The sequence below is a fragment of the Aquarana catesbeiana genome, linkage group LG11 (genome assembly GCF_042186555.1).
Source record: "Aquarana catesbeiana isolate 2022-GZ linkage group LG11, ASM4218655v1, whole genome shotgun sequence".
Classification (NCBI taxonomy): Eukaryota; Metazoa; Chordata; class Amphibia; order Anura; family Ranidae; genus Aquarana; species Aquarana catesbeiana.
The window spans coordinates 17809838-17829206 of record NC_133334.1 but is presented as its reverse complement, the minus strand read 5'-3'; the positions used below and the strand labels follow the sequence as shown (position 1 = coordinate 17829206).

At 42.3% G+C, this 19369-nt stretch overlaps 1 protein-coding gene across 1 annotated transcript in view; it reads left to right on the top strand.

The window, feature by feature from the left end:
- The first annotated feature begins 8360 nt into the window (after positions 1-8360).
- GAS2 (growth arrest specific 2) overlaps positions 8361-19369 on the top strand; it is a 108779-nt gene continuing 97770 nt past the window's right edge. Inside the window, exon 1 of the mRNA XM_073604019.1 lies at positions 8361-8472. The gene's annotated coding sequence lies outside the window, so the exon portion shown is untranslated. The remainder of the gene's footprint in view (positions 8473-19369) is intronic.

Sequence of the window (19369 nt, the reverse complement as noted above, 5' to 3'; positions counted from 1 at the left end):
TTTATTGAGTGTAAGTGGTGGTCCTACATATTTAGAGGTGGGTTCTGGGCGCGGCCAGCCCATGTATTGAGTGTGATAGGTGGTCCTACATATTTAGAGGTGGGTTCTGGGCGGGGCCAGCCCATGTTCTGAGTGTGATAGGTGGTTCCACATATTTAGAGATGGGGTCTGGGCGGGGCCAGCCCATGTATTGAGTGTGATAGGTGGTCCTACATATTTAGAGGTGACGTCTGTATGGAGTCAGCCCATGTTTTGGGCATGATGGGCAGTCCTACATATTTTGAGGTGGGGTCTGGATCTGCCTTTTCTCTCCAGAAGGACAGCGCCATCTTTGTTCGGGAGTCACTTAGGGTCACCATCTACAGAATTGAGATGCCGACTCAGAGATCCTTTAAATCCTGGTGCCAGTTCTTGGCCGTGTTCACAAATGTCTGACTCAGGTGAGCCCCCTGCTGCTCCAGGCTCTCATCTTGTGACTTGCTACTAGGTTACAATGTTGCAGTCTGATCGCAAGGGGGGGGGGGGGGGGGGCGAGGAAATGCTTCCTCCTGCCTGCAATGAGGAACAGTATAGCACAGTCACTGGGAATGACGATTTTGCTATTTTGGAAGGAAGCAGATCATTGTGCCCTCTTGTGTAGATACAGTGCCTTGAAAAAGTATTCATACCCCTTGAAATTTCCCACATTTTGTCATGTTACAACCAAAAACGTAAATGTATTTTATTGGGATTTTATGTGATAGACCAACACAAAGTGGCACATAATTGTGAAGTGGAAGGAAAATTATACAATACGACATTTGTATGGCGCCCCCCCTGTGTCAATACTTTGTAGAACCCTCTTTCTCTACAAGACTTTTTGGGGATGTCTCTACCAGCTTTGCACATCTAGAGAGGGACATTTCTGCCCATTCTTCTTTCCAAAATATCTCAAGCTCTGTCAGATTGGATGGAGAGCGTCTGTGAACAGCAATTTTCAAGTCTTGCCACAGATTCTCAATGTGATTTAGGTCTGGACTGTGACTGGGCCATTCTAACACATGAATATGCTTTGATCTAAACCATTCCATTGTAGCTCTGGCTGTATGTTTCGGGTCGTTGTCCTGCTGGAAGGTGAACCTCCGCCCCAGTCTCAAGTCTTTTACAGACTCTCACAGATTTTCTTCTAAGATTGTCCTGTATTTGGCTCCATCCATCTTCCCATCAACTCTGACCAGCTTCCCTGTCCCTGCTGAAGAAAAGCATCCCCACCACATGATGCTGCCACCACCATGTTTCACGGTGGGGATGGTGTGTTCAGGGTGATGTGCAGTGTTAGTTTTCCTCCACACTACACACTAACCCTGCTTTATACTTCTCCACAGCTTTATCCCTGACCTGTCTGGTGTGTTCCTTGGCCTTCATGATGCTATTTGTTCACTAAGGTTCTCTAACAAACCTCTGAGGGCTTCACAGAACAGCTGTATTTATACTGAGAATATATGACACACAGGTGGACAATATTTACTAATTAGGTGACTTCTGAAGGCAATTGGCTCCACTAGATTTTAATTAGGGGTATCAGAGTAAAGGGGGCTGAATACAAATGTCCCCCCCCCACACTTTTCACATATTTATCATTTTCCTTCCACTTCACAATTATGGGCCACTTTGTGTTGGTCTATCACATAAAATCCCAATAAAATACATGTACGTTTTTGGTTGTAACATCACAAAATGTGGGAAATGTCAAGGGGTATGAATACTTTTTCAAGGCACTGTATAAACATATACATAAAGTACACAACAATAAGAACATATCAATATTTAGACGATTACATTTCCTTGGATGTATAAAATGTAAAACAATAGTCCTGTGTTTTATATTCCAGGATTTCTTTTACAGCCCTCTGATGTAAAGGGGGACTCTGAAGGGAATCCTGATTTAAGGGGGGCTTTAATATATACAATGTTGTCCTCCTACTAATAAGTTTGGTGACCCCCAATGTAGTGTACGGCCAGCTTGGGTTTTGTTCTAATCTGCCACATTGAAAGGAACAAACGCAACATTGTATAGAGATCATTCAGGGGGCCATTGCTGAGTAATCAGCAGTGTAAAATCTGCTAATGACTGAGCAATCAAACAAACATGTAATCTATGAGAGCGGAAGAGCCCATCCCCCGAGCCACACGCTTGTTCCAGGACTCCCAGAGTCCCCCCTTACATCAGGATCCCTATCAGAGTCCCCCTTACATCAGGATTCCTATCAGAGTCCCCCCTTACATCAGGATCCCTATCAGAGTCCCCCCTTACATCAGGATCCCTATCAGAGTCCCCCTTACATCAGGATCCCTATCAGAGTCCCCCCTTACATCAGGATCCCTATCAGAATCCCCCCTATACATCCAAGTCTTAATCAGAACCCCCTTACATCAGGGTCCCCATCAGAGTCCCCCCTTACATTAGGATCCCTATTAGAGTCCCCTCTTACATCCAAGTCTTCATTAAAGTCACCTCTTACTTTAGGTTCCCTTTCAGAGTCCCCCTTACATCCAAGTCTTAATCAGAGTCACCTCCTACATCAGAGTCCCTTCTTACAGGCTGCGGGAAAGTGAAGAGTTTGCTGACCTTAATCCTCAATCTGCGCACATTTAGGACACAACACTGACCTTATCTGCAGGTCGGATCGGATCCTGTAGGGGGCCGGAAGTGACCCTAATCTAACGACCTAAATGACCCATCCCTGTATAATAATGGGGGGCCTCCATCCCTGTATAATAATGGGGGGCCTCCATCCCTGTATAATAATGGGGGGCCTCCATCCCTGTATAATAATGGGGGGCCTCCATCCCTGTATAATAATGGGGGCCTCTATCCCTGTATAATAATGGGGGGCCTCCATCCCTGTATAATAATGAGGGGCCTCCATCCCTGTATAATAATGGGGGGCCTCCATCCCTGTATAATAATGGGGGGCCTCCATCCCTGTATAATAATGGCCGGCCTCTATCCCTGTATAATAATGAGGGGCCTCCATCCCTGTATAATAATGGGGGGCCTCCATCCCTGTATAATAATGGGGGGCCTCCGTCCCTGTATAATAATGGGGGCCTCTATCCCTGTATAATAATGGGGGGCCTCCATCCCTGTATAATAATGGGGCCTCCGTCCCTGTATAATAATGGCCGGCCTCTATCCCTGTATAATAATGGGGGGCCTCTATCCCTGTATAATAATGGGGGCCTCTATCCCTGTATAATAATGGGGGGCCTCCGTCCCTGTATAATAATGGGGGGCCTCCGTCCCTGTATAATAATGGGGGCCTCCATCCCTGTATAATAATGGGGGGCCTCCATCCCTGTATAATAATGGGGGGCCTCCATCCCTGTATAATAATGGGGGGCCTCCGTCCCTGTATAATAATGGGGGGCCTCCGTCCCTGTATAATAATGGGGGGCCTCCGTCCCTGTATAATAATGAGGGGCCTCCATCCCTGTATAATAATGGGGGGCCTCCGTCCCTGTATAATAATGAGGGGCCTCCATCCCTGTATAATAATGGGGGGCCTCCGTCCCTGTATAATAATGGCCGGCCTCTATCCCTGTATAATAATGGGGGCCTCCATCCCTGTATAATAATGGGGGGCCTCCGTCCCTGTATAATAATGGGGGACTCTATCTCTGTATAATAATGGGGGGCCTCCATCCCTGTATAATAATGGGGCCTCCGTCCCTGTATAATAATGGCCGGCCTCTATCCCTGTATAATAATGGGGGGCCTCCATCCCTGTATAATAATGGGGGGCCTCCATCCCTGTATAATAATGGGGGCCTCTATCCCTGTATAATAATGGGGGGCCTCCGTCCCTGTATAATAATGGGGGCCTCCATCCCTGTATAATAATGGGGGGCCTCCATCCCTGTATAATAATGTCCGGCCTCCATCCCTGTATAATAATGAGGGGCCTCCATCCCTGTATAATAATGGGGGCCTCCATCCCTGTATAATAATGGGGGCCTCTATCCCTGTATAATAATGGCCGGCCTCCATCCCAGATATACACGCAGAGAAGAAGAGGAAAGGTCGGGACTATAAATGAAGCCGGTCATTATACATTTTTGAAAATAATATATTTTATTGAGATCCTATTTGAGCGTCACAAATCATGAAAACCATCTACAGCGATCCATAATAATATATTTGTAGTCAACAAGACTTACGTACAAAATAACACTTATATTTTACCTTCTCTGGTTCCTCCTCATCAACATGGCATGGCTAAAACCTCTGTGCTTCTCTATGACATCACTGGGTCTCTGTGCTTCTCTATGACATCACTGGGTCTCTGTGCTTCACTATGACATCACTGGGTCTCTGTATTTCTCTATGACATCACTGGGTCTCTGTGCTTCTCTATGACATCACTGGGTCTCTGTACTTCTCTATGACATCACAGGGTCTTTTCGCTTCTCTATGTCATCACTGGGTCTCTGTACTTCTCTATGTCATCACTGGGTCTCTGTACTTCTCTATGACATCACTGGGTCTCTGTGCTTCTCTATGACATCACTGGGTCTCTGTACTTCTCTATGTCATCACTGGGTCTCTGTACTTCTCTATGACATCACTGGGTCTCTGTGCTTCTCTATGACATCACTGGGTCTCTGTACTTCTCTATGACATCACAGGGTCTTTTCGCTTCTCTATGTCATCACTGGGTCTCTGTACTTCTCTATGTCATCACTGGGTCTCTGTACTTCTCTATGACATCACTGGGTCTCTGTGCTTCTCTATGACATCACTGGGTCTCTGTACTTCTCTATGACATCACAGGGTCTTTTCACTTCTCTATGTCATCACTGGGTCTCTGTATTTCTCTATGACATCACTGGGTCTCTGTGCTTCTCTATGACATCATTGGGTCTCTGTGCTTCTCTATGTCATCACTAGGTCTCTGTGCTTCTCTATGACATCACTGGGTCTCTGTGCTTCTCTATGACATCACTGGGTCTCTGTACTTCTCTATGTCATCACTGTGTCTCTGTACTTCTCTATGACATCACTGGGTCTCTGTACTTCTCTATATCATCACTGGGTCTCTGTACTTCTCTATATCATCACTGGGTCTCTGTACTTCTCTATATCATCACTGGGTCTCTGTGCTTCTCTATGTCATCACTGGGTCTCTGTGCTTCTCTATGACATCACTGGGTCTCTGTGCTTCTCTATGACATCACTGGGTCTCTGTGCTTCTCTATGTCATTAATGGGTCTCTGTGCTTCTCTATATCATCACTGGGTTTCTGTGCTTCTCTATGTCATTACTAGGTCTCTGTGCTTCTCTATGACATCACTGGGTCTCTGTGCTTCTCTATGACATCACTGGGTCTCTGTGCTTCTCTATGACATCACTGGGTCTCTGACAGGACAACTGTGCAAGACTGGAGGGAAGGCCAAAGTTCTACTTTAAACGGTCGGCGGTCTCATCGTTTGGTCCGTTGAGGGTCACTCGTTCTCTTTCCTCGCTCTTGGAGTGTTTGCTGTCAGTGGCTCGTGTGATTCTCCCATCACCCAGATAATGGAGGCGATGAGAAGTTCTCTGCCAGGTCCGGGCGGCACATGCCACACAGTAGGCAGAACTCCGACGAGGCGATTCCCCGGACATCAGAGAAGGCGACGCGTTTCGCCTCTGAGTTCTTCCAGTGACATGTCAAGGATCGCTCCGCCCACAAGTGATTTTTTCAGTTTTATGAGGAGTCTGATTGGCTGCTGACCCGGCCTTTTCTTGGCACTTATTGTTTACAAGTTTAAATATATATATATATTTTTTTAGCAGAGACCCTAGGGAATAAAATGGCGATTGTTGCAATTTTTTATGTCACACGGTATTTGCGCAAAAGTTTTGCTAATCCAAATGTTTTGAATTTTAATGCAAAAAAACACAATACGTAATCCAATTTCTTTGTAAAGTATAAAAGATGATGTTACACCGAATAAATAGATACCCAACATGTCATGCTTTCAAATTGCGCACGCTCGTGGAATGGCGACAAACTACAATACTTAAAAATCTCAATAGGCGGCGCTTTAAACATTTTTACAGATTACATGTTTAGAGTTACAGAGGAGTTCTAGGGCTAGAATTATTGTTCTCGCTCTAACGATCGTGGCGATACCTCACATGTGTGGTTTGAACACAGGTTACATATGTGTGCGCGACTTACGTGTGCGATTTCTTCTGTGTGTGAGCACAGAGGGATGGGGGAGCTTTACATTTAAAAAAAAAAAAAAATTATTTTTTATTTTTACACTGTCCCTTTAATTATTTATTTTTTTATCTCTTTTATTCCTATTACAAGGAATGTAAACATCTCTTGTACTATAAATAAGGGGTGACAGGTCCTCTTTATGGGGAGATATGGAGTCTATAAGACCCCCAAATCTCTCCTCTACCTTTAAAAGCAAAACATTAAAAAAAAAAAAATGGATCTTTTGCTTAAAAAATAGGAAAAAATATATATAGTTTACTTCCATCCTAGCCCGGAAGTGAGGTTATGAAGTCCCTCCGATCCTCCTAGATCATAGAGGTGATCGGAGACAATCTGGTCTCTGGCAACCTCTATGACCAGCTGATAAAAATGGTGAGCCCAAGAAACACCAGTAAGCGACGGCGGGAAGGGACAACGTCTCCCACTGCTTCTGAAAGTGATCCAGCAGGTGATTAGACACTTGGATCGCTTTAATGAGAAAGCCAATCAAAAAATACCGGGGTTATGGATGACATCTTCAACTGTAACCCCTGTAAGCCACTTGCCAGCTATATATATATCTCTGGCTGTATGTTTCGGGTCGTTGTCCTGCTGGAAGGTGAACCTCCGCCCCAGTCTCAAGTCTTTTGCAGACTCTCACAGGTTTTCTTCTAAGATTGTCCTGTATTTGTCTCCATCCATCTTCTCATCAACTCTGACCAGCTTCCCTGTCCCTGCTGAAGAAAAGCATCCCCACCACATGATGTTGCCACCACCATGTTTCACGGTGGGGATGGTGTGTTCAGGGTGATGTGCAGTGTTAGTTTTCTGCCACACATAGTGTTTTGCTTTTAGGTCAAAAAGTTGAATTTTGGTCTCATCTGAGCAGATCACCTTCTTCCACATGTTTGCTGTGTCCTCCACATGGCTTCTCACAAACTACAAACAGAACTTTATGACTTTCTTTCACCAATGTCTTTCTTCTTGTCACTCTTCCATAAAGGTCAGATTTGTGGAGAACACGACTAATAGTTGTCCTGTGGACAGATTCTCCCACCTGAGCTGTGGATCTCTGCAGCTCCTCCAGAGTTACCATGGACCTCTTGGCTCTTCTCTGATGAATGCTCTCCTTGCCCGGCCGGTCAGTTTAGGTGGACGGCCATGTCTTGGTAGGTTTGCAGTTGTGCCCATACTCTTTCCATTTTCCGATGATGGATTGAACAGAGCTCCATGAGATGTTCAAAGCTTGGGATATTTTTATAACCTAACCCTGCTTTATACTTCTCCACAACTTTATCCCTGACCTGTCTGGTGTGTTCCTTGGCCTTCATGATGCTGTTTGTTCACTAAGGTTCTCTAACAAACCTCTGAGGGCTTCACAGAACAGCTTTATTTATACTGAGATTAAATTACACACAGGTGGACTCTATTTACTAATTAGGTGACTTCTGAAGGCAATTGGTTCCTCTAGATTTTAGTTAGGGGTATCAGAGTAAAGGGGGCTGAATACAAATGCCCCCCACACTTTTCACATATTTATTTGTATAACATTTTGAAAACCATTTATCATTTTCCTTCCACTTCACAATTATGTGCCACTTTGTGTTGGTCTATCACATAAAATCCCAATAAAATACATTTATGTTTTTGGTTGTCACATAACAAAATGTTGAAAATGTTAAGGGGTATGAATACTTTTTCCAGGCACTGTATTGTGGATGTAAATTGACTAAGGACTAACGTCCGAAACGCGTAGGCTGTTTTACAGCTTTGTACATGTATTTAATAAAGAAATACCATCCTGAGTGCCGACCATCCCTCTCCTCATTCCGGTAGGTTGGGGGTGTCGGCAGCCTCGGGGTCGGCGCAGTGGGCGGGGTTTCTCTATGGGAAGGTCGCGGCTCCTGTACACCTGAATTTCTGTGGATGTAATAATTCCGCCTTCACAATGAGAGACAATAGAAATCAGATGGAGAAGATTCCTCCTTCTCTATAGACACAGAAGGTTGTACAATCTCCTCCATTCACATTGATACATTGTGTCCTCAGGTGGGAGCGGCAGATCTATTGTTCCGCCAGTTGCTTAGCAACGTATCTAACAGACTCCTGTGTACCGTCTGTGATCTCCCCGCCCACTTTGGCGTCGTGGCCGCCGTTGAGTTGTGTTTGCTCAGCCTGTCTCTGTGTAATACAACATGTTCCACTCTCATTACTTTCCCTATTAGAGACATGAGCTGACGGCAAAGTAAGTAATCGATCGAGTGTGTGTGTGTGAGGGCGCCGAGCGATCGGCAAACTGGTGATTTATACCTATCCTTCCATAAACACTGATTATCTGATCACCAGAACATATCAGTCCGGATCTGTTATCTATAGCAGTGATCTCCAAGGGCTTCGCACTAACACCAATGATGGGGCACTATTCACACCACTGACACCAATGATGGGGCACTATTCATACCACTGACACCAATGATGGGGCACTATTCATACCACTGACACCAATGATGGGGCACTATTCATACCACTGACACCAATGATGGGGCATTATTCATACTACTGATACTAATGATGGGGCACTATTCATACTACTGATACTAATGATGGGGCACTATTCCTTCCACTGATACAATGATGGGGCACTATTCCTCCCACTGACACCAATGATGGGGCACTATTCCTCCCACTGACACCAATGATGGGGCACTATTCCTCCCACTGACACCAATGATGGGGCACTATTCCTCTCACTGACACCAATGATGGGGACACTATTCCTCCCACTGATACCAATGATGGGGCACTATTCCTCCCACTGATACCAATGATGGGGCACTATTCCTCCCACTGACACCAATGATGGGGCACTATTCCTCCCACTGACACCAATGATGGGGCACTATTCCTCCCACTGACACCAATGATGGGGCACTATTCCTCCCACTGACACCAATGATGGGCCACTATTCCTCCCACTGACACCAATGATGGGGCACTATTCCTCTCACTGACACCAATGATGGGGCACTATTCCTCCCACTGATACCAATGATGGGGCACTATTCCTCACACTGACACCAATGATGGGGCACTATTCCTTCCACTGATACAATGATGGGGCACTATTCCTCACACTGATACCAATGATGGGGCACTATTCCTCACACTGACACCAATGATGGGGCACTATTCCTTCCACTGATACAATGATGGGGCACTATTCCTCCCACTGACACCAATGATGAGGCATCCCACCCCATCAACATCATATTAAAATTAAAATAAAATGTTTCCATATTCTTTACATATCTTATTTGAGACCCAGTGATGACTGGAGATCCTTAAATAGAATGTGGAGGGGTTTATTTTAAAAAAAAAAATATTCATGGAATTATTAATGTTCAGTAAAAACTATTCATTTACATTTTATTTTATCAATTTAATACAAATAAATATTTCGTATTTACTGCTGTCCCCCAGCTGGTGGCGACTCGACTCTGAAAAAGAATTGCAGCTTTCAAAGATGCTAGAGCTCCAAAAACTGTTACCAGAAAAATCAGTAGAGATCAGATTACACAGACTGCATAGAGAGCCACATAACCTTTGTCTACATTTATTGAAATATAACTGATCAATTCTCCCCCCCCCTCCCCCCCTCTCTTCCTGTGTCCCCCTCTACCTCTTTCTTCTTTCTCTATCTCCCTCTCTCTTTTTCTTTCTTTCTGTCTCCTCTTCACCCTCTCTTTCTTTTTTTCCTCTTTCTTTCTCCCTCCATCCTTCTCTTCTCTTTCCATGATTCTCTTTCTTTCTTTCCTTCCCCCTCTCTAGTTTTCTTTCTTTTATTTTTCCTTCTCTTCTCTTCTCTTCTCTTCTCTTCTCTTCTCTTCTCTTCTCTTCTCTTCTCTTCTCTTCTCTTCTCTTTCTTTCTCTTCTCTTCTCTTCTCTTCCTCCTCTTTCTTTCTCTTCTCTTCTCTTCCTCCTCTTTCTTTCTCTTCTCTTCCTTTATTTCTCCCTTCCACTATGTCTCTGCCCCCCTTTTCTTTTTTCCTTTCTTGCTCTCTCTTTACCCCTCTTTCTCTTGTTTTTCTCTTTTTTACTTCTCTTCTCTTTTCCCCTGATTCTTTTTCTTTTGTATCTCTGCCCCCCCCCCTTTTGTCTTTTCTCCTCTACACTCTCCCTTTCTCTGGTTTCTCTTTCTTTCTCTTCTATTCCTTTCTTTCACCATTCCACGGTGTCTGTGCCCCCCTTTCTTTCTTTCTCCCTCTTTTTATTTTTCTTCTCTTACTTTTTCCTTCTCTTCCCCCCCCCCTCTTTTTCCCTGATTCTTTTTCTTTTTCTGATTCTTTTTCTTTGTATCTCTGCCCCCTCTTTCTTTCTTTCTTTCTTTCTTTCTTTCTTTCTTTCTTTCTTTCTTTCTTTCTTTCTTTCTTTCTTTCTTTCTTTCTCCTCTACACTCTCCCTTTCTCTTGTTTCTCTTTCTCTTCTGTTAATTTCTTTCTCCCTTCCACTGTGTCTCTGACACCCCCCCACTTCCTCCCCCCATTTCTTTCTTTCTCACTCTTTCCCCCTCTTTTTCCTTTTTTTCCCAATTTTTTCCTTTCTCTTCTCTTTCTTCCTGATTATTTTTATTTTGTGTTTCTGCCCCTCCCCTCCCCTTTTTCTTTCTTTCTTCCTCCTCTACACACTCCCTTTCTCTGGTTTCTCCTTCTTTCTCTCCTCTCCTCTTCTCTTCCTTTCTCCCTTCCACTGTGTCTCTGCCCCCCCTCTTTCTTTCTTTTTCTTACTTTCTTTCTATCTCTCTCCCTCCTCTTCACTCTCCCTTTCTCATGTTTCTCTTTCCTTCTCTTCTCTTTTTCCCTGATTCTTTTTTTTTTTGTGTCTCTGCCCCCCCCCCCCTTTTTTCTTTCTTTTTTCTCTACACTCTCTCTTTCTCTTTCTCTTCTCTTCTCTTCTCTTCTCTTCTCTTCTCTTCTCTTCTCTTCTCTTTTCTTTTCTTCTCTTCTCTTCTCTTCATTTCTTTTTTTCTTTCTCACTCTTTCCCCCTCTTTCTCTTTTTTCCCCATGTTTTCCTTCTCTTCTCTTTCTCCCTTGTTCTTTTTATTTTGTATCTCTGCCCCCTCCCCCTTTTTCTTTCTCTCCTCTCCTCTCCTCTCCCCTCCTCTCCTCTTCTCTCCTCTCCTCTCCTCTCCTCTCCTCTCCTCACCTCTCCTCTCCTCTCCTCTCCTCTCCTCTTCTATTCCTTTCTCCCTTCCACTGTGTCTCTGCCCCCTTTCTTTCTTTCTTTCTTTCTTTCTTTCTTTCTTTCTTTCTTTCTTTCTCTCTCCTCTCTTCTTCTTCCCTGATTCTTTTTTTCCCTTTCTTTCCCCCTTCCACCATCTCTCTGCCCCCCCTTTTTCTTCTTTTCCTTCTTTCTCCCCCCTCCTCCTCCATGTCTATCCTCGCTCCCCTCTTTCCACCTGCACTGCCCAGTGATGAGATGACACTGGGAGGATGAGGATGGTATGGATGTGAGGACAGGGATCTCGGTGAGGACGGTTGGTGATGGGTGGGCAGACCACATGTATCCCCATCTGGGCCTTCATTTCCCGGAGTCAGCCGGCATTGGGGGGGTGGGAGGTTGGGGGACACAGAGCCTGTTATGAGATCTGGAATGCTTCTCTTTACAGTTCATTGCGGCTTCGGCCATAAAAAGTCTGAATATTCGGAGCCCCTCGCAGACAGAACAAGCTGAGCCTTTCATCTGCCCCAAATCTCTCTGAACCCACAAATGTTTGTTTTCAGAATTCTCTCTCTCTTTCTGCCCCGTGTAACATTGGTTTCTGTTTTTCACCTTCCTGTTTTTTTATTTTTCAGCCCCAAACAAGGAAGGTCAGCTCAGCGACACCCCGCTAAATCCTATACAGCAAACACTGCAGATGTGCTAAAGGCAGAAAACCCAGCCAGTCTGTCCCTTAATCTGAGCAGTCCGTACCATATACACTGTTTCTGGGTAGGGCTGCAGCCTCTTGTTACATGATTCTGTGCCGTACAACCTCCTTCTCCAGCTGCACTGTGTGTGGGGGGGAGGGGGGGGCTGGAGAGAGGGGGTGGATTCTGTTGTAAGCAACACAATGGCTGCATGACCCTTCTTCCCCCCCCCCCCCTGCCCATACTTATCCCAGTACTAATGAAAGGGTTGGGCCAGGGGCAGTCAGTCCGTGGCACTGAGTCTGGGGCACACGCCCCCTCTGCCCCCCCATCCTTGTCCCAGCTCCAATGAAAGGGGCGGAGCCAGGGACAGCCAAAGATCCTTTTTGGCCTATATGGAATGTCACTCTTCTGGATCTAGCAGGATCTTTGGGGGGGGGGGGGTGGAAAATGGAAGCTTCTCCCCGAGGCTTCCCACAAAGGGATTGCGTTTTGTAAAAAAAGAAAAAAAAATGTCCTTTCAAAAAGTTATTTTCCACATTGAGAAATCTGCAACAATGATTAAACCCATCTCCGGTGATCGTGCTTTGTTCAGGCACTTCCTGTTTTAGGGTGACAACACTACGCCCCCATCTTCCAATCGCACGCTTGCGTTGTCACCTATGTCCTACGCCACACAATGGAGGCTACAAGTGGGCCGTTTCAAAAATATTATTATTCCGACGCGGAGCGCTGTTGCGTCACTATTATTATTATTTATGGTACTTATATAGCGCCGTCAATTTACGCAGTGCTTTACACCATCAGAAGACTCCGACTAAGGCCATGCAGCCGTCACCATTTTCTTTTAGGCTGTACTTATAAAGTCTTTTTTTTATATAAATAATGTCTTTTTTTTATAAAAAAAATGATTTTACATTTTTTATAAAATTTATAAATATTTTCATAGTCTTTTTGTATGAATTTTTAAATTTTAATTTTTTTATAAAATTTGTAAAAAATGTTATAAAGTTTTTCTTATACATAATGTCTTTTTTTATATAAAAAAATTTTTACATTTTTTATAAAATTTATAAATATTTTATAGTCTTTTTGTATAAAATTTTTTTTATTTTAAATTTTTTAGAAAATTTGTGAAAAATTTTATAAAGTTTTTTTCTATAAATAATGTCTTTTTTAAAAAAAATGTACATTTTTAAAAAGTTTATAAATTTTTTTTATTTTAATTCTTTAATAAATTTTGTAAACATTTTTTATAAAGTTTTTTTTTAATAAACAATGTCTTTTTTTATAAAAAAAAATATTTTACATCTTTTATAAAAAAAATTATAAATATTTGTATAGTCTTTTTGTATAAACTATTTTTTTTTTATTTTTTTATAAATTTTGTAAACATTTTCATAAAGTTTTTTTTAATAAACAATGTCTTTTTTTATAAAAAAAAAATATTTTACATCTTTTATAAAAAATTATAAATATTTTTATAGTCTTTTTGTATAAAATTTTTTATTTTCCTTTTTTTTGTACAATTTGTAAAAATTTTTATAGTTTTTTTTTTTTCTTTTTTTTTGGAATGCATATTTTTCCCAGTTATTACAACTCACAACTTTATAAAATTAGTAAAAAAAATTCTTTTTGTATAAAAATTTTTATTTTACTTTTTTTTTTTTTTAATCAAATTTGTAACATTTTTTATTAAGTCTGTTTTCAAAAATCCCTTTAAAGTAATTTATTTTTTGGAATGCATATTTCTCCCGATTATCCCATGTAATCAGCGCGCCGACTGGTTTACAGGAAAACAGAATTGGCAGTTGATTGGCCGGAGCAGGAGCCAGCAGCAGGAATAATGCGGGAAAGCAGCAGAGGCTGATGAATGTCCTCATTGTTTTCACTTATTTTGTTTGTATCTTTTTTTTTTTTTTTTAAAGGGCCGGTACGGTTTCCGGAGCTGAGAGCGTCTACAGTCTGTCTCCAGCTGTGGAATTTGACAGTTTGTCTATGAAATTTTTTCGCCTTTTCAGCAGGGGAAAGGTTAGCGGTCAGGTACACGTGAAAATAAACAAGGCCCCCCCCCCACCCCCTTCCCAAAAAAGATGTCAGGAGAGGGGCTGGGCGGCAGAACTGTCTGAGCGTCACACGGGGGAAAAAAAGACCCAATCACTAAAATTCCATCCAAGTTTTATCTGCAGTTATCATTAAAGATTTACGGGTGATCCCGCCATGGAGGTCCTCGTTCAGGCACTTCCTGCTGTAGGGTGACAACACTCTGTCCTTGTATCCCAATTGTGTTTCTGCGTTGTCACCCTGTCACAGGGGCTTCTGTTGGAGACTAGAAGCCTCCATTTCATCACAGATTACACAGGCATATCACAATGTAGACATGTGCAATTCGCTTCGTTCCGAATTCGCTTTTTTAATGAATTTTGACAAATTTGTTAATTCGGAAATATCCAAATTAACGAAAAACCCCTTTAACCGCTTCCCTACCAGGCCAATTCTGACATTTCTCTCCTACATGTAAAAATCATCATTTTTTTGCTAGAAAATTACATAGAACCCCCAAACATTATATGTGTTTTTTTTAGCAAAGACCCTAGAGAATACAATGGCGGTTGTTGCAACTTTTTATCTCACACAGTATTTGCGCAGGAATTTTTCGAACGGGTTTTTTTTGGGGTAAAAAACAGTTTTGTGTTTTAAAAAAAAAAACAAAACAGTAAAGTTAGCCCAATGTTTTTACATATTGTGAAAGATGAAGTTACGCCGAGTAAATAGATACCTAACATGTCACGCTTCAAAATTGCACACGCTCGTAGAATGGCGCCAATGTTCGGTACTTAAAAATCCCCATAGGCGACGCTTGAAATTTTTTTACTGGTTACATGTTTTGAGGTACAGAGGAGGTCTAGGGACAAAATTATTGCTCTCACTCTAGTGTTCGCGGCGATACCTCACATGTATGGTTTGAACACCGTTTTCATATGTGGGCGGGACTTACGCATGCGTTCGCTTCTGCGTGCGAGCACACGGGGACAGCGGCGCTTTAAATTGTTAATTATATTTTATTTTTTTTATTTTGACACAAAAAAAAAAAAAATTGATCACTTTTATTCCTATTACAAGGAATGTAAACACGTAATAGGAATATAACATGACAGGTCCTCTTAATAGTGAGATATGGGGTCAATAAGACCCCACATCTCACCACTAGGCTGGGAAGCCTGAAATCCAAAAAATAAATAAAACGATCACCGCTTGCCAGCCGAAGCGGCGCCGTTTTTTTGAATGGAGAGGCTGGACGTGACGTCATAACATCGCGCCCGGCCTCCGATGATCATAGAGACTCCGGTGACCATCTGGTCCGCCGGAAATCTCTATGATCTACATCCGGCGCCGGCGGATCTGCTCTCTGCCTCACCAATCGCAACGGTGAGTCGGAATAAGCACCGGAAGGCGGCGGGAGGGGGGACATCCCCTCTCGCCTCCCATAGGAATGATCAAGCGGTGGAACGGCCGCTATGATCGTTCCTATGGTGTAGAGATTCGCTGGCTGAAACCGGCAATATCTGAATGATGTTGGTAACTACAGGCATCATTCAGATATACCCGCTCAAAGCCCAGGACGTCATATGACATGGGCGGGCGGGAAGTGGTTAACAAATTTTTCCGAATATTAGAATTTTCAAAAATTTGTAAATTTGAAAATTCGGAAATTCAGTAATTCGAAAATTCAGAAATCCAAAAATTCGGAAACTCGGAAATTCGAAAAATTCAAAAACCGGAAAATCCGAAAATCTGAAAATAATAAAATAATAATAATAACTAAGTAATAATAACTATTACTAATTATTAAATTATAGGTATTGGAATTTCCTTTCAAATTTGGCTGTCAGTGAACGTGACGAATACGAATTTATCCGAAGTTACGAATTATCCGAAATAACAAATGCCGCATCTAAACAAATGGAACGGAACAAATTAATAATAAATAATAATAATAAAAACTTAATAATAATAAATAATAATAATAATATAAACGTTTTATTATTATTATTATTTATATTAATTTGTTTATTATTAATGGAACGGAACAAATTAATAATAGATAATAATGATAAAAACTTAATAATAATAAATAATAATAATAATATAAACGTTTTATTATTATTATTTGTATTAATTTGTTTATTATTAATGGAACGGAACAAATTAATAATAGATAATAATAATAAAAACTTAATAATAATAAATAATAATAATAATAATATAAACGTTTTATTATTATTATTTATATTAATTTGTTTATTATTAATGGAACGGAACAAATTAATAATAGATAATAATAATAAAAACTTAATAATAATAAATAATAATATAAACGTTTTATTATTATTATTTATATTAATTTGTTTATTATTAATGGAACGGAACAAATTAATAATAAATAATAATAATAAAAACTTAATAATAATAAATAATAATAATAATATAAACGTTTTATTATTTATTATTAATTTGTTCCGTTCCATTTGTTTAGATACGGTATTCGTTATTTCAGATAAATTCGTATTCGTTACGTTCACTAACAGCCAAATTTAAAAGGAAATTCCAATACCTATAATTTGATAGTTAAGTTATTATTAGTTAGTTATTATTTGGAATGTTGGAATTCTCAGATTTTCGTTCTTTAAAATTTCTGGATTTGCTCTCTTATTTTCGGATTTTTCAATTTTCTGAATTTTCGAATTTCCAAATTTTCAGTAGTACTTAAGTTATTAGTTATTATTTCAGATTTTCCAATTTCTACACCTATAATTGAATAGTTAGTTATTCTTTTGAATTTTTGGATTCTCGAATTGACGAATTGTGATCGAATGACCTGAAAAATGAAAAAAAAAAAACAAAAACGAGTGAAACGAAAATGAAAACGAAGAAATTTTCCGGCAGTGCACATGTCTATTACAATGTTGTCACCATCAGGAAACTCCAAACCCCAATCCCGAATTTCAGACGGGATTTTGGGATGTCCTGAGCTGAATCCAAATTGTCAGTTTTTGGATTTTTTGAAAGGTTTCTAGGGACCAAAGACGGCTCCGAAGCCTAGTTATGAACAAGGTCGCCGTGGCTGAAACGCGCTAACATCCGCCGAACCGATTTGTCTTTTATGGATCAATACATTTTGAGATATTGAGGAGCGTGTATGGAGATGCAGATCATCTTCTATTAGTATTTCTGACTTATACACTCCCCCGGCCACTTTATTAGGTACGCCTGTTCAGTTGCTCGGTAACACAAACTGCTAATCAGCCAATCAAACGGCAGCAACTCAATGCATTTGGCCATCTAGACGTGGTGAAGACGACTTGCTGAAGTTCAAACCGAGCATCAGAATGGGGAAGAAAGGGGATTTAGGTGACTTTGAACGTGGCATGGTTGTTGGTGCCAGACGGGCCGGTCTGAGTATTTCTGGGATTTTCACACACAGCCATCTCTCGGGATTACAGAGAATGGTGGGGAAAGAGAAAATATCCAGTGAGCGGCAGTTGTGTGGAGGAAAATGCCTTGTTGATGTCAGAGGAGAATGGGCAGACTGGTTCCAGATGATAGAAAGACAACAGTAACTCAAATAACCACTCGTTATATCCAAGCAGTGGCGGATGGTGCTCAAATTTTTTGGGGGGGGGGGGTGCAAACAAACTGAAAACATTTTGAAAAAAAAAACCATCAATTGCAGCCACTGTGCCCATCAAAGGCAGCTACTGTGCCCATCATATGCTGTCAGTGTGTCCATCAAACGCTGCCAGTATGCCCATTAAATGATGATAGTGTGCCCCCCCCCCCCACCCGCTCGCCATCTGCCCGGCATTTACCCTGTGTCTGTGGGGGAGCGGGTGACGGTGACGAGCGGGGTTCTTCATGCGTTTCCTGCCTCCTGATAGGCGTCCAATAGCGGCGCCTGTCATTTCAGCCAATCAGGTGACAGGTAACAGACCCGAGCACCTAATTTGGCGGAGAGGGGGTTTAGTGTTAGGAAAGCGAATAGTTCCTAACACAGCTCAGTGGACTGCTTGCACCAAGCATGGCACTCGCAGTTCCCCTACTTTGCAGCCTTACTTACCAGCTCCACTAGGGGCATGCGTTCCACGGAGCTTCTGACCTCATTCTGGCACAGGGAAAACGGAAGTAACGTCTTAACCTGAAGAACAATGCACCCGCCCGTAGTATCAGTTGTTCGGCGCTATGGAATGCGCCACAAAGCAGGTAAAAAGTCCCGCAAATGAAGTGCCTTGTCTGCAATCTCGTGATTGCATTGACGTGGCGCTTCCCATAGTGCACTGTGTCTGGCACCCGATCACAGTGCTCTTAAAGGAAATTTTTTTCTATTTTTTTTTAAAGGGCCTTTTTTTTTTTTTTTAATTGCTGGGGGGGGGGGGGGGGGCGCCACCAGTGCGCCCCCTATGGACGGGCCGCCACTGCACCCAAGGTATGCAGAATACCATCTCTGAACGCAAAAACACATCCAACCTTGAAGCAGATGGGCTACAGCAGCAGAAGACCACACCGGGTGCCACTCCTGTCAGCTAAGAACTGGAAACTGAGGCTACAATTGGCACAGGATCACCAAAATTGGACAATAGAAGATTGGAAAAACGTTGCCTGGTCTGATGAGTCTGGATTTCAGCTGCAACATTCAGATGGTGGGGTCAGAATTTGGCGCATGGATCCATCCTGTCTTGTATCACCGGTTCAGGCTGGTGGTGGAGGTGTAATGGTGTGGGGGATGGGATATCACCGGTTCAGGCTGGTGGGGGGGGTGTAATGGTGGGGGGGATATTTTCTTGGCACACTTTGGGCCCCTTAGTACCAATTGATCATGGTTTATACACCACGGCCTACCTGAGTATTGTTGGTGACCATGTCCATCCCTTTATGACTACAGTGTCCCCATCTTCTGATGGCTCCTTCCAGCAGGATAATGCACCATGTCACAAAGCTCCAATCATCTCACCATTGGACAATGAGGTCCCTGTACTCCAATGGCCTCCACACTCACCACATTCCTCTGTGGTGGAAAGGGAGATTGGCATCATGGATGTGCAGCCGACAAACCCGCAGGAACTGTGTGATGTTATCATGTCACTATGGAGCAAAATCTCTGAGGAACGTTTCCAACACCTTGTTGTATCTATGCCAGGGGCATTGCTAGGTGACAAAAAGACCAGGGGCTTCAGCCC